The sequence below is a fragment of the Lithobates pipiens genome, unplaced genomic scaffold, assembly GCF_037356315.1.
Source record: "Lithobates pipiens isolate NorthernLeopardFrog02 unplaced genomic scaffold, aLitPip1_a1.2 Scaffold_8, whole genome shotgun sequence".
Classification (NCBI taxonomy): domain Eukaryota; kingdom Metazoa; phylum Chordata; class Amphibia; order Anura; family Ranidae; genus Lithobates; species Lithobates pipiens.
In genome coordinates this window covers 301935090-301950058 of record NW_027507903.1, presented here as the reverse complement: position 1 = coordinate 301950058, position 14969 = coordinate 301935090, and the positions used below count along the sequence as shown (strand labels likewise).

At 43.1% G+C, this 14969-nt stretch overlaps 1 protein-coding gene across 4 annotated transcripts in view; it reads left to right on the top strand.

Annotated features, from left to right (window-relative positions):
- Positions 1-14969, top strand: part of HRH2 (histamine receptor H2) — a 224311-nt gene that overhangs the window by 25991 nt on the left and 183351 nt on the right. The gene's annotated exons all lie outside the window — the stretch shown is intronic.

Here is a 14969-nt window from a genome sequence, read left to right as displayed (position 1 = left end):
AGGCATTGCCTTTCCCTTTCAAAACAACAAGTTTACATAGCTGTGATTTCACCTGCCCCACAGTCATCTATCTCTCTTCAAAATACCATTCTTTTAATTAAGACCTAATAGATGTTTAGGCAAACAATGTGCAAGCAAAGCAGCCTACAGTCCAAGGTATGCTTAGGTTTTTTTTTTCTCTTTTAACTTGGAACCTGGAATTTAAGCAAGTGGTAAACTACGCTGAAATCAATTCAGTATATGAGAGTTGTTTTATATGTCAAAAAATGTGTAATTTTGTTCAGCAGCTGCTGCTGTGATCCACTCCAGATAGCAGAGCCAGGTCTTCAACCTCCCCTTTGACACTGATTGGTCAGGTGGACTGACAGTGGAGTGGAGGAGTAGCAGAACACAGACAAGGTCATCAGTCTGCTTCCCTGGTCGGCACATGTGCAATGTGCCAAAACCTGATTGGCTTACTAGATTCCTTCCTATCCTGAGTCCAGCTGTAAACAGGCTGAAATAAAAATGTTCAATTAATGTTAGATGCATTTAAAAACCCAATTATTAATTTAAAAACAAGCTCATAACTACAATAATTGTTTTTTTTTCTCTTATATGTAAATCACCCTGTGTCCATTAGGGGCACAGGGTGCCTGAGAATCCCACTATGATCTGTGCTAGTCAGACTCAAAGTTGTATATATGTAGATAGTGTGTGTTGTCTCATGCTGTTGGACTCTTTTGCTGAGATCGTTTGGGGTGTGGCTGTATTCCATTGTTTTATTGTCTCTGTCTGATTTGGCTGTGGAGGGATTCCTCCAACATCTCTCCCTGTTGATAAGACTGTTTACCGATGAGAAGTTTGAATACATCTGACCTGTGTGTCTATTGTGATTGGACAGTTTACCCTGCCCTGAATTCAAGGGTCGGGGGAAGTGTCTCGGAGTTGAATATCTGTGGTAACATGTGCTGAAATAAAGGAGTCTTATGTTGTTTTTCACCCTACACTGTGTTACAGTAGGTGACTGGGTGAGCTAAGGGGTCTTGGATAATGCTGGTTCTGGACGGAGGAAACATTTACAGCGGACATAGACCTATTGAGTACAAGGGTTTGTCACACTATCTATTTTGCATTATGAATCATGTATACTAAAATTATGCAGCTATCTCTGAACAGTCAGGGGAGCAACAGAAGCAAACTGATTATAGTGTTTGACAACTACTTATTTCAGTGTAAAATCTTGGAAGGATATCAGCTATAATGTGTCTCTCAGTGGATTGCTTTGACACTTGCTGGGTAACTGACTTTGACTATTTGACTATTTTTATAGTTAAAAATGTTTCTATTTGCAGAACTAGGTATGTAGCCTGCATTTTTCCTCTCCAGCTATCATTAAAGTAGGACTCTTATTTATCTATAACCCAAATTGTTTCTGAAGCAATATACGAGTCATCAAATAGAAAATTGACATTTCAAAACCTATAGTGATAAGATATTAGTCCTTTTAACCATATGGCATTGCATGTAATTTACATCGAAATAGACTACACTTTACAGTTCTGATATCATGTTATTATGTACAAGCCTTCTGTACCAACCCCTTGCATCTTGAAGGAATCTTAGACAATTGTGTTGTTATAAATTTACCATAGTAATGAAACCTATTTTACCATTTCCTAAGAGCTCATACACACTGTTTCTCAAGGAAGCTCAAAAAAGCTCATACCAGCTTTTAAGCTTTTTTGCGCTCTCATTTTTTTATGCCTGGAAACTTTCCTCCATGTTAGCCAATGTGTCCATGCACTCTATGGCTTTTTCAGGAGTTTACAGGCATATGCTCTTACAGGCAGAAAAAAAACCCCCACTGAACTTGCATTTTTGAGAGGACCTTTCGAGCAGGAAAGACGCCTAAGTGCCCAAAAAACATGCAAAAAAGTGCCAAAAAGTTCAAAAATGCACAAAAAAGAAAAGGGAAATAATTAGCAGAGAGGAGGGTTTGTAGATAAAAACGCTTATGCTCAAAAAAGCTCAAAGAAGCTCAATAGAAATGCACAACGAGCCCAAAAAAAAAACTACAAGCTTCCTCAAGGTAAATAAATGATCAAATGCCTGTAAAAGCAGCTTTTTTTGAGCTGCAGTGTATATGAGCCCTTAGCCTGGACACGGGAGTTTTACCTGCATCTATTCTCTGTCTCCCTTTATGCCTCTAATACCTCTCTCACCCAAGTGACATCATCACAGTGGATCATAGTGAAAAAATAGACGAACAGGATATGAAGGAGCTGTGAAAGACTGTGTCTGGCTTCTAGTTTATCTGTTCTCAGGAGGGGGAAATACAGTCATAGATCTTAGGCTGGCAGAGGGGGACAGTGGAATGCAGTAACAAAGTGATGTCACATCAGTATGTAATCCAACCACCCTTCCTCCAGCCCCATAACAGAATATTTCCATACGGATCTGAGACTGTGGGATTATGGGTGCAATGCTCTGCAGGCTTCATTGCAAACATTTTGTAAATGCACATTATTATATTATTGTATTACACCCATTGTGTACTCAAAAGTGGGGTATGCCTGTATATCAGTGTTGCTGCATTTACTGTTTTGCAAAGGTAGACTAAACCTTTAATGTAGATATCTTTAACACTAGATTAAAGTTAAACTAAAGATTATGTTAATGTGAGGTTTAAAGTGTATTTCCACTTTTGCAGCCAATTAGGATAATATCTGCTTTATATTTGTTACATGTTTTCACTCACATAGCAAACAAAAAAATAATCTATTTTATCATTTTAGATTCTCTTTTCTGATAACTCCAGCACTGCAAAATACTACTCAGTTTTTGTTTATAAGGGGACTGTGGAGCTGTGTTTACCATAATCCTGTCTGTACTATGCTGGCAAATATCATTTCATTTGTTATCTAAATGTGAACACTGTGGGGTCGATTTACTAAAACTGTAGTGTGCAAAATCTGGTGCAGCTCTGCACAAAAACCAATCAGCTTCCAGTTTTTTTTTTTTTTTATCAAAGTCTAAATTGAACAAAATGAAATTAGAAGCTGATTGGCTACCATGCAAAGCTGTACCAGCTTTCGCACTCTCCAGTTTTAGAAAGTCAATCCCTATCTGTCCTAACAAGGGAATGAAGCTTTAAAAGCTTCACCATTGCATGTTAATGGAAGGAAACCCAGCCTGCCCTTATCCCTTCTACTGGGACAGACTCAAAATAAATTTGTTCAAAAATGTTTGCATATTCCATATCTAAAATATGAGAAGTGTAAGGCATGCTGCGTGAAACTGTAATGCAAAATCCAACTTAGTCCTCTTTCTTATGAGGGGGCTGGAGAGTTGTGTTTGCCATAATCCTGTCTGTGTACAGTGCTGGCAGATAACATTATCAGTTGTATTCTAGATTTATACACTGTCTGTCCTAACAAAGGATTGAAGATTTAAAAGCTTGATTTTGCCATTGTATGTTAATGAGGGGAAACCCAATTGGTTCTTCACACTCACACTGAATTTGTTTAGAAGTGCTTGCAGTCTTCAATGACATATCTAAAAGATAAGAAATATTTTTTTTAGGCATGTGAATGGGAACATGTAACAAAGATATAATGGGGTTTTCTCAAATTATATTGCAAAAAGTGGAAGTACACTTTAACAGCATAGCAACCACCCACCATAGATATACTGATGCAGATCATGCACCTGGTACGAGATCTGACATTTCCAGATATGGGCCGTGAGTGCTCAATCATAGTGGGAGCCAATCAGCAGGTCCAGAGGATGTGATGTCCGCTGGGACGCACTGATTGTTCAGGAGAAAGGCATGTAAACAATGTAAGCTATGTAAACAAGGCAGATCGCTGTTCTGTGAGAGGGGAATGTGCTGATCCTGTGTTCCTTCTCGGGAACACAGATCTTTACATTCCCCCAGTCAAAGCACCCCCCCACAGTTAGTAACCACTCCTAGGGAACACATTTAACCCTTTGATCACCCCTGATGTTAACGCTTTTCCTACCAGGGTCAATAGTACAGTAACAGTGCATATTTTTTTAAGCACTGATCACTGTATTAGTGTCACTGGTCCCCAAAAAGTGTTGAAAGTGTCAGTTAGATGCCCTCCGGCCGGCTAGCTTGTTATGCTGGATATATTCGTTTTTTATGTAAGTGCACATTTTTAAATACTAGAGAATTAAAGTATAAAAAGGTTTTATGCTATGTGAGTCTATTTTCATTTCGGGAATTTGGCTGCATTTTTCATTCACTGTGGATCAATACGTGGGAGTTCTGGTATATCATTGGAATGCAAGTACGGTCCCTTGTGGCAGATATTTTGCATCAACTTTAAGAGTTCTGTTGTGTCCATATCCTATCCCTCGACTGTGGTTATAAACAACATGTGATGTAAGCGGCAGTTTGTTTATTCGTGGTGAATTTGGTTAACAGATATCTTTTGGTGGAAGTTGGATCTGCACGTTGGTGTTTACATTTAATACACATTTAAGGACTGTTACACAGTAGATTGAATTTGGACTAATATTTATATGACAGCGATTCATGGTCATGGTCATTGCACGTATATATTAGTTCTTTATGTGCTATTTATTAACTTGATTTATATATATATTTTATATTCATTTATTTATAAACAAAATCGTGTACTTTAGTAATTTGATCAATTTAAAGCACTTTATGTCACTTTTTGCACTTTACATTTTTAGAGCACTTTTTGCATAATTTGCACGTAATATTAATTTTCAATGTTATTATGGTAATTTTTGCACTATATTGAACTGATTAGTGCTGTCATGTTTTAGCGCAGCTCCTTTTTGATACTTAGATGTCCAATTTGCCTGCTGCAATATCGCAGTCCCACTATAAGCCGCCGATCGCTGTCATAACTACTAAAAATAAATTAATAAATAAAAAAATATACCAGTTTGTAGACACTGTAACTTTTTCACAAGCCAATCAATATACACATATTGGATTTTTGTTTACCAAAAATATGTAGCAGAATACATATTAGCCTAAATTGATGAAGAAATTCGATTTAAAAAAAATATATATATATATTGGGTGTGTTTTATAGCAGAAAGTAAAAAATATTGTTCTTTTTCTGTGTATAGTGAAAAAAACACATAACCCACAGAGGTGATCAAATACCACTAAAAGCAAGCTCTATTTGTGGGGGAAAAAAAGGACATCAATTTCATTTTGGTACAGCGTCCTACGCCCGTGCAATTGTCAGTTAAAGTAACGCAGTGCTGTATTGTAAAAAATGGCCTGATTATGATGGGGTGTTAAACCTTCCGGAGCTGAAGTGGTTAAAGCAACACATAGATGATTTGGTTTTGTTTCCTTCCACTACAAGTGGAAGGAAAGAAAATTACTAAATTCCCTCATCAATGGATCGACTTCAGTCCTTTCAGCCTGCCAATGGTTGGATCGAAACTCAGCCAGTCCCTGCTGAACCAGCCACATTTTGATCCATGCATGACAGGCTTAAGGAAGGCCAGAAAGAAATCACAGGCAAATGCATTTATATTATATCTTTTATCAGCAATTAAATAATGAAGGTTTCAATGTTAGAACAAACCCATGGATTTTATTGTTAACAAAGCTGACAGCAATTGTTATCCTTGCCATGTACCTGACATTATAAGGATAAGATGGGCAGTTGATCTGTAATTTCAGAAAAGAATAATGATTAAAATAAGTTGGTAAAAGCCTAGTTAATGTTTTTCTCCAGGGCTGCAAAGACAGGCTGTCATTTACTGTACTTTTGTTCCCTATACAAAAGTATTGGTATAAAACGTTTTTTTTTTTTTTTTTTTTAGCTTTTTATTAGAGGTTTTAACACACCAGAGAAAAATGATATTGCAAATGACAAATGATGTCCAATGAAAATAAACATCAGTCAGAATGAGTAAACAGAGAGGAAGTTTTATCGGTTTTAAGACAAGGCTTTACAAAACAGAAGCAGTTGGACTGTGAGACAGATTAATGTAGGGTCACATCTGGATTCATAAATTTCTCACTCTGCTTACATAAACAGGCCCCAGAACACTTAATTTATTGCTGGTGTGTAATTTAGCACCAGTACATTCGCATCAGATGCTTACCTCAAGGTGCATACAATCTCTACCTCACATGCAACTACTAGGGCCAATTTAGATAGTAGCCAATTAACCTACCTTCATGTCTTTGAAGTATGGGAGGAAACCCCATGTGGACAAAGTAAGAATAGCCAAACTCCATGCAGGTAATGTCTTGGTTGGGAATCAAACCAATGTACCTAGTTTTGCAAGTTAGGAATTGTTATTTGATGGTGTATAAGGCCGGCCATACACAGTGCAAATTTCTTTCCTACAACAACAGGTTCCCTCATCAATGCAGGCACTGCTGACAGGGGAATCAGCATTGTCTTCTATAAGTGGGAGGGAGAATCTGTCCCCACTGGGAGAAGACAGTTATTATCACTAGCGGCCATAGCAGCGGCTCGAGGTAATGTCAAAAGAGAATCCAACATGCTGGTTGTAGCCAATTTGATCGATCAGTCAACTTGGTACATTCAACCTGCCAATTAACGGTTTGAATCTCGGCCAGTTTTTGCTGAACCAGCTGAGATTCGAGCCGTGTCTAAGAAAGTGTCTAAGGCCTAAGAAAGTTCCCGTACATAAAAATGTGCTGTTAAAGAGGAGTTTCTATTAAAAAAATAAAAATAAAAGTCAGCAGCTACAAATACTGCAGCTGCGGACACTTACCTGTTCCAGGGTCCAGCGATGTGGGGAATCGAAGCCCCGCTCGTTCCCCCCTCTGCTTGGCATTGTAACTGTGGGCACCCACTGCGCATGTGAGATCAGCGCCCCGCGCCGTGATTGGCCACGCAGTCATCCCAGATGAGTGACAGGAGGGAGGGGGCAGAGCTGAGCCCTTCCTGTGTCGAGGGGAAGTGATGTCACCAGCCCAGTCACTGAAGGAGGCAGACTATGAGGGACCCCCCAGCAACAGGCATTTAGAGGTGAGTTAAAAAAATGTTTCCAAATATTTTTTTTTTTTTTTTTTTTTTAGGAATTTTAATGATTTTTTTTGTGTGCAACACCACTTTAAGTTTTGAGATCATGAAGTGACCAGCATTGCCATGGCTTCTCAATCAAATCCTGGTTCAAACCTTACTACAGCCTAATTTAGTATTCAATGGCTTTTATGTTAAAGTGATAGGGTGAACAAGGACCCTACTCCCTCCCTTTCTCCCTTGTCACTGTTCCACTTACCTCCGTGGGTGATACTGTGGGTTTGAAAACCACACTGTTCTTCTTCTTCTTTCCCTAGGGACACCAGGATGGAATGGTTCTAATTGGTCATTGGTCATGTGCTGGAAGATGTAGGGTGTTAGTTCACCTTTTCTGAAAAAAATTTAAGTTGAACTAACACGTTATGCCGCGTACACACGGTCGAACTGTTTGACGTACTTAGTCCGTTGAAACACATTTCAGCGGACAATCCGCTCGTGTGTGCACTTCAGCTGACTTTTTCAGCGTGCAGTCCGGAGTACTAAGAATTTCGGTTTTTCCAAAAATCTGTCCGTCGTACTTCGGTTTCAGCGGACAATACGGTCATCAGTATGCTAGTCCGACGGACTAAGAATAGCGCATGCCCAGAAAGGATTTACAGGGCTTTGCTGTGTCTTGGACTTCCTATTTCTAGTCCCGTCGTACATGCTGTACATCATCGCGCAAGCTTTCGTCGGACTGTTTGTGTATCCGTGTGTGGTCAAGTCCGTTCAGTGGAAAGTACGCCGGATTGTCCGTCGGATTGTATGACGGACTAAGTACGTCAAACAGTTCGACCATGTGTACGCGGCACTAAAGAAACGTTTGACATCTAGTGGTTTAAAATTGTGACTGCTGATTGGATGTTACACAGGTGTGTACTATAGTCTTTTTGAGTATGATTACTGGGAGGAAGATCCTGGTCCCCCCGGGGATAATTGCCTTGAGTGCTGCAAGGCTGCTTGACACATGCAACTGTATGAACCTAGGTTAAGGCCTACATTTGTAGATAAAAGAAAGCTGGCTATGACATGCTGAAATGAGTAAGCCCTGTATTATTCTGTACCACACCTGGATTAAAAAAATATAATCATTGTACAAGATCGAGCTGCCAGCTTTCTTTTATCTACATGTTTGCTGGAGTGCTAGGAGGACACTACAAGCCAGTGCACTGACTGCTCACCACCTCTGGGAATTACTGAAGGTGTTTTCTGCTATGTTAAGGCCTACATTTGCCATGTGATGTGGAGGGTACCCAACCACTGGAATGACCGTATTGCATACAAACACTATATATGCTACATTGAACCAACTGACAGCCAGCTGAAAAAGTCCAGCTCAGCTGATTAGATCAGTCTCTGATATCCCAAGGGTAGCTATTGTCACCATGTTTACTGCTAAACATGTCAAAAGCACTATTATTCAGTCAAAAATGTGTCTATAGATTAGGAAAATAATAACTGTAAAAGGCTGTTAATCAGTACATAAAGACAAAAAAAAATAATTTCAGTATGCTAGGGTAACACAATTAGAAAGGTGTAATATAAATATAGTATTAAAATTGAGCATATATATTATTTACTTTGTTTTTGTTCCTATTTTCTTGACATTTATTTTCTTGAAAAGCTAGACGCAAGCCAGAATTCCATATAATTACCTGCTAATGTACTTAAACATGAAAAGTGTCAAAGTGATCTAACTGGCCACTAACACTTTCCAGTACAGGGAGCCTTGTGCACAGAAAGCTTTCCCAACGCAGCTCTACAGTATATATATAATCTGCAATTGAAAAGCCATATATCATCACAATTGCTGCAAACAAAATAAAAAATGGTATAGGGAAGCATGTGGCCTCCTTCCATTATGCAGTGCTCAGGCCTCATGGCCAATCAATGGATCCAGCTATCGTCAATTACCAGGATAGGGGTGGCATCATTGTTCCCCATAAGTTCTAACACCAACTCACACCAAGTATTTTTCAGCAATTGTGACAGGTGAAGGATCAATGGGGGAGCACTGTAAAGGTTAATCTATAACTGGATTGGGGGATAGGCTTTAAAATACTAGTAATGATGTTTGGGTTTGCTACTAAAAGGATTGCAGTGAATCGCTGGTATTTGCAAAGTTTGTATATCACAAACATTTGGATGAAGCCTTTTGAGGTTTGCTGCTTGAAATAAGGAACAAGGAACAACCTATAGTGTAGTGCACAGCCCTTGCCCCGATCCTGCAAAACTGTTTGCAAATTGAACAGATGTGCTTTAAATCTCAAAAAGACCCTTTTATTATACCCTGAATGGACAAAGTCACATGGACTCTTCCAAACCAATCTATTATGATAGAAATATGCGTGCTGCTATTGATGCCATTCCTTCTAAAAATAAGAGTTGCCTTACTGTCATGCAGGTCCAAAGAGTTGATTTACTAAAGGTAAATTAGGATGTTCACCTTACAAGGACAATGATATGGCATTGTATCACCATCTCACTGCCTGTTTAACTCCCTAAATATCACTACCATGCTGCAACCATATGCAATGTACACAGTTGTAGTGCAATCTGTGTGTGGCTGCATTCACTTGAATTGGTCACACTCAGTGGGCGATAATGTCAGTTGAACATGACAAGGGGTATAATTCCTGACACACCCATTAAGCAAAGCATCACGGCCATGACATATGTACACACCTGGTCGCTGCCCTTCCAGGGGCAATAAAAACAAGGCTCAACTGCTTGGTTTTACCATCCTGCAACAGCTAATGTAAACATTAAATGAGCCCTAAATGTGGTGGACATAAATTTTTCAAAAAATACCCAATTACATGCAAGGAACATAATTTGATAATGTAAGTAGGGATGAGCCGAACACCCCCCGGTTCGGTTCGCACCAGAACTTTCGAATGGACCCCAAATTCGAACGAACTTTAGAACCCCATTGAAGTCTATGGGACTCGAACGTTCGAAATGAAAAGTGCTAATTTTAACGGCTAATATGCAAGATACTGTCCTAAAAAGGGTTTGGGGACCTGGCTCCTGCCCCAGGGGACATGGGTCAATGCCTAAAATGTTTTTCAAAATGGCCGTTTTGGCGGGAGCACTGATTTTAATGACGATTAAAGTGAAAAAAAAAAGTGAAATATTCCTTTAAATATGGTGCCTGGGGGGTGTCTGTAGTATACCTGTGAAGTGCCACGTGTTTCCCGTGTTTAGAACAGTCCCTGCATAAAATGACATTAAACGGAAATAACACCATTTAAAACTGCTTGCGGTTTTAATGTTATATCTGGTTCCTGCAATATGGTTGAAAATCATTGAGAAAAATGGCATGGGTAGCCCTCCCTGCCCATTACCAGCCCCTTTAGGTCTTGTACGCATATTAAGGGGAACCCCGTACCCATATTAAAAAAAGGAAATGCGTGTGACCCCCAGGCCCTATATACTCAGAACAGCAGTATACAGGCGGTGCAAACAAGACAGGGACTGTGTAGGTTTGTTGTGTTAAGTTGAATCTGTTTGTAATTTTCAACTGGTACATTTTTAAAGTGTAGCTCCAGTCAAAAAAACTATTTTTAAGCTTTTTGGAAAACATAGGGAAGGGTTATCACCACTGCATAATTTGTTTTGTCGTCCATCTTTTTTCGTCTCACTTGCTGTTGTCTCCTTCCGTTTGCAAGTAGGAGATGTTTGTAAATTGGATGTTTGAAAGTAGGGGCCTGCCCTATATGCTCTGCAGAAATGGCAGAACAAGGTGTTGGTTTTGCCACAACATTGTAAGCCCTCAAAGTGACTCTTGGTGGTCGCTGGAGCGCCCTGCTGTGAACGATTATATCAAGAATTGTAATTACATGCCATTGTTGAACAGTGGTAGAAAAATTGACCTTTGGTGGTTGTGGTGCTGGTGCCACAACACTATAAGTCCTCACCGTTACTCTGGGTGGGCACAGGAAGGGGCCCTCCTGTGAAATATTATATCAAGAATTGTAATTACATGTCCCTGTTAAACAGGGGCAGAAAAATTTGGCCTTAGGCACTGCTGCTGGTGCCACCACACTGCAACCTCTCCCATATACTCTAGTTTTATTGCAGGAATTAGCCCTGCTGCAAAGCATTGCATCAAAAATTGTAATTAAACGCCCCTGTTAAACAGGAGCAGAAAAATTGGGCTGATGGCATCAACCAGAACCAGAAATGTTTTTCCAACATATCAGCGGAGGAGGAAGAGGATAGATAATCAACATAACAGGACAGTCACTCAGCATCAGCATAGGCAGTCTTGAAGGGATGTGATATTTAAAAAAAAAATTATTCTGTTACATCAGCTTCAGGTGCTTGGTAGCTGTGGGTGATCCAAGACTGATTCATCTTGATGAAGGTCAGTCGATCAACTGATTCGGTGGACAGGCGCACCCTGTGATCGGTAACAAAGCCACCAGCAGCACTGAAGGTGTGTTCCGAAAGAACGCTGGATGCAGGACAGGCCAGTAGCTCAATTGAATACTGTGCAAGCTCTGGCCAGTGATCCATCCTCAAGACCCAGTAAGCCAGAGGATTTTCGGTGGGAAAGGTGTCCAAGTCTGACCTTGCCCCTAGGTATTCTTGCACCATGTAAATCAGACGCTGGCGATGGGTGCTGGAACCGATCATACCTTGGGGCTGCGGACTAAAAAATTGTCTGAAAGCATCAGTCAGACGGCCACCTTCTCCACCGCTCCTTCTGACCGATGCCTCAGCAACACGTTGTCCAGGACCAGGAGTTTGTAACCTCCCAGTCTCTGGGAACGCGTTGCACAGACCTTTCTGCAAGGCCTCCCGGAGATGTCTCATCCTCTGCTCCCTCTGCGATGGCAAGATAAGGTCGGCAACCTTAACCTTGTACCGTGGATCAAGGAGAGTGGCCAGCCAGTAATGGTCCCTCTCCTTGATCTGAAGAATACGAGGATCCTTCCGCAGGCTTTGCAGGATCAGGGAGGCCATGCAGCGTAGGTTAGCTGAGGCATTCGGTCCGGAGTCCTCTGGGTCACTAAGGACAACATGATCCGCAGCTACCTCCTCCCAGCCACGTACAAGTCCACGTGTTTCTTGGGACTGTAAATCATCCCTACAAGACTGCTTCTGCTGCTGCTGATGCTGAGTGCCAGCCTCCACCTCCATGCTGACACAATCATCCTCCTCCTCCTCTTCCTCCTCCTCATCCTCTTCCTGTGTGATGGGTGGCACAGCAGGAACACTGTCTGGATAAAGGGGGCCTTGAGAGGCAAGGAAGTCCTCCTCTTCCTGCCTCTGTTCTGCCTCAAGTGCCCTGTCCATTATTCCACGCAGCGTATGCTACAAGAGGTGGACAAGAGGTACAGTGTCACTGATGCATGCACTGTCACTGCTCACCATCCTTGTGGCCTCCTCAAACGGTGACAGGACAGTGCATGCATCCCTGATCATGCCCCACTGGCGTGGTGAGAAAAAACGGAGCTCCCCTGACCCTGTCCTGGTGCCGTAGTCGCACAGGTACTCATTGATGGCCCTCTGCTGCGTGTGCAGCCGCTGCAGCATGGCCAATGTTGAGTTCCATCTGGTGGGCATGTCACATATAAGGCGGTTCTTGGGCAGGTTCAACTCCTTTTGGAGCTCAGCCAGCCGAGCACAGGCATTAAATGATCGGCGGAAATGCACACAGACTTTCCTGGCCTGCTTCAGGACATCCTGTAAGCCGGGGTACCTGCCCAAGAACCGCTGCACCACCAGGTTAAGGACGTGAGCTACACAGAGCACATGGGTCAGTTGTCCCTGTCGAAAGGCCGGGGAGAGGAGGTTGGTGCCATTGTCACAAACCACCATTCCTGGCTTGAGCTGGCGTGGCGTCAACAACCTCTAGGCCTGCCGCTGCAGAGCTGACAAAACATCCGCCCCAGTGTGGCTCCTGTCCCCCAAACAAACCAGCGCAAGTACGGCATGGCATCGTTTTGCCTGCGTACTTGCGTAGCCCCTGGAACACCTACGAAGCACCGCTGGTTCTGAGGACAGAGCACTGGAAGAGGCCATGGAGGAAGAAGAAGAGGAGGGGGTGGAGGAGAGAGGTGTGTCACAACCAATAGTAGCATTTTGGAGGCGTGGTGGCGGAACAACCTCCAACACTACTGTACCTTGTCCTGCATCCTTCCCAGCTGCCAGAAGAGTGACCCAATGGGCCGTGAAAGACAGGTAACGTCCCTGTCCATGCCTGCTGGACCATGAGTCAGCGGTAATATGCACCTTACCGCTGACCGCCCTGTCCAGCGAGGCAAGGACATTGCCTTCCACATGCCGGTAGAGAGCCGGAATCGCCTTCCGTGAGAAAAAGTGGCGTTTGGGGACCTGCCACTGAGGAACCGCACATTGTACAAACTCACGGAAGGGGGCTGAGTCTACGAACTGAAAAGGCAGCAGTTGAAGTGCTAGCAATTTAGCCAAGCTAGCATTCAACCGCTGGGCATGTGGATGGCTGGGAGTGAACTTCTTCCGCCGGTCCAGCAGCTGGGGCAGGGACATTTGCCTGCTATAATCGGACATGGGTGTACCGCTAGCAGAGTTCCCGGAAGCACTTGGCTGTGACACACCTAATTCTACACCTTCATTCCTCTCAGAGCAGGTTTCAGAGAGGACTGAAGGTCTAGTGGGGTTGGAGATGCCAGCTGATGAGGAGCAAGGAGAGGTCTGCTTTGTTCTTTGGTGTGGGTCTTTGAGGTACGCTTGCCAACGAGCTGCATGGCAGGTCAACATATGTCTGGTCAAGCATGTGGTGCCCAAGCAGCTGATGTTTTGGCCACGTGAGATACGCTTGAGACATATGTTGTAAATAGCAGCGGTGCGATCTGATGCACTCGTCTCAAAAAAGGCCTACACCAAAGAACTTTTAGAATAACGCGCAGAGGCAGCGCTCTGCACAGGCGGAGCTCTGCGGTGTGATTCAGTAGGTGTGCTGCCCCTAAGCTGGCCCCCGGAGGGCATCCTGCCTCGTTGGACATGTGCCTCCTCCTCCTCCTCCTCCTCCTCCTCCTCTCTCCTTCCAGGCACCCACGTGGAGTCAGTGCCCTCATCATCCCCTCCCTCTTCATCGCTGTAGCAAACCTGGCAGTATGCTACAGCTTGTGGAACATGACTGCCAGATTGCTGTCCTTCTTGAGCATCCCCTCTCTCTGCGCTCACGCTACTGCCTTCCTCTAGCTGAGTGTCATCATCAGAGCCCACAAAACACTGGGCATCCTCCTGGAGCATGTACCCAACACTGTGCTCAAAGAGTTCAGGAGACTCCTCAGGAGGACGTGGTGGGTCTAGGGAAGGAGTCACTGATGATGACATTGAGAGGAGGAAAGACGATGCGTTGGCAGCTGCTTTGCTAGTACCCTGAGACTGGGTGAGAGAGGATGAGGAGGATGAAGAGGGCTTGGTCATCCACTCTACCAAGTCGTTGGCATGTTGCGGTTCAACATGTCCAGCTGCCGAAAAGAAGGACAAGCGTGTCCCATGGCCACGTGCTGATGACAATGCACCGCGTCCACGACCAGCACTGTTGTCTCTAGACACAGAGCCTGCTTGCCCTCTTTTATCGGCTCGCGCCTGTCTGCCTCTCCTTGCTGGCCTTCCAAACATGGTAATGGCCCGAAGGGAGTTGGGTAAAAAAGCAGTTGGGTAGTGTATATTGTGCTAGAGGCACACAACACCCACTAACTCCTGCAGATGCCTTTATTATAGAACACCAGAGATAAAGGGGTATATACAGATGTATACTGTGCTGTGCTGGAGGCACACACAACTTCCAATAACTCCTGCAGATGGCAAGTGGGCTCAAATAGAGAACAGCTATGTAGGTGGATATAGCGGTATGTACTGGGTACAGAGCACGCAGACAGCACGCACTATCTCCTAACACTACTGACTACAAGCTCTATTATAAAA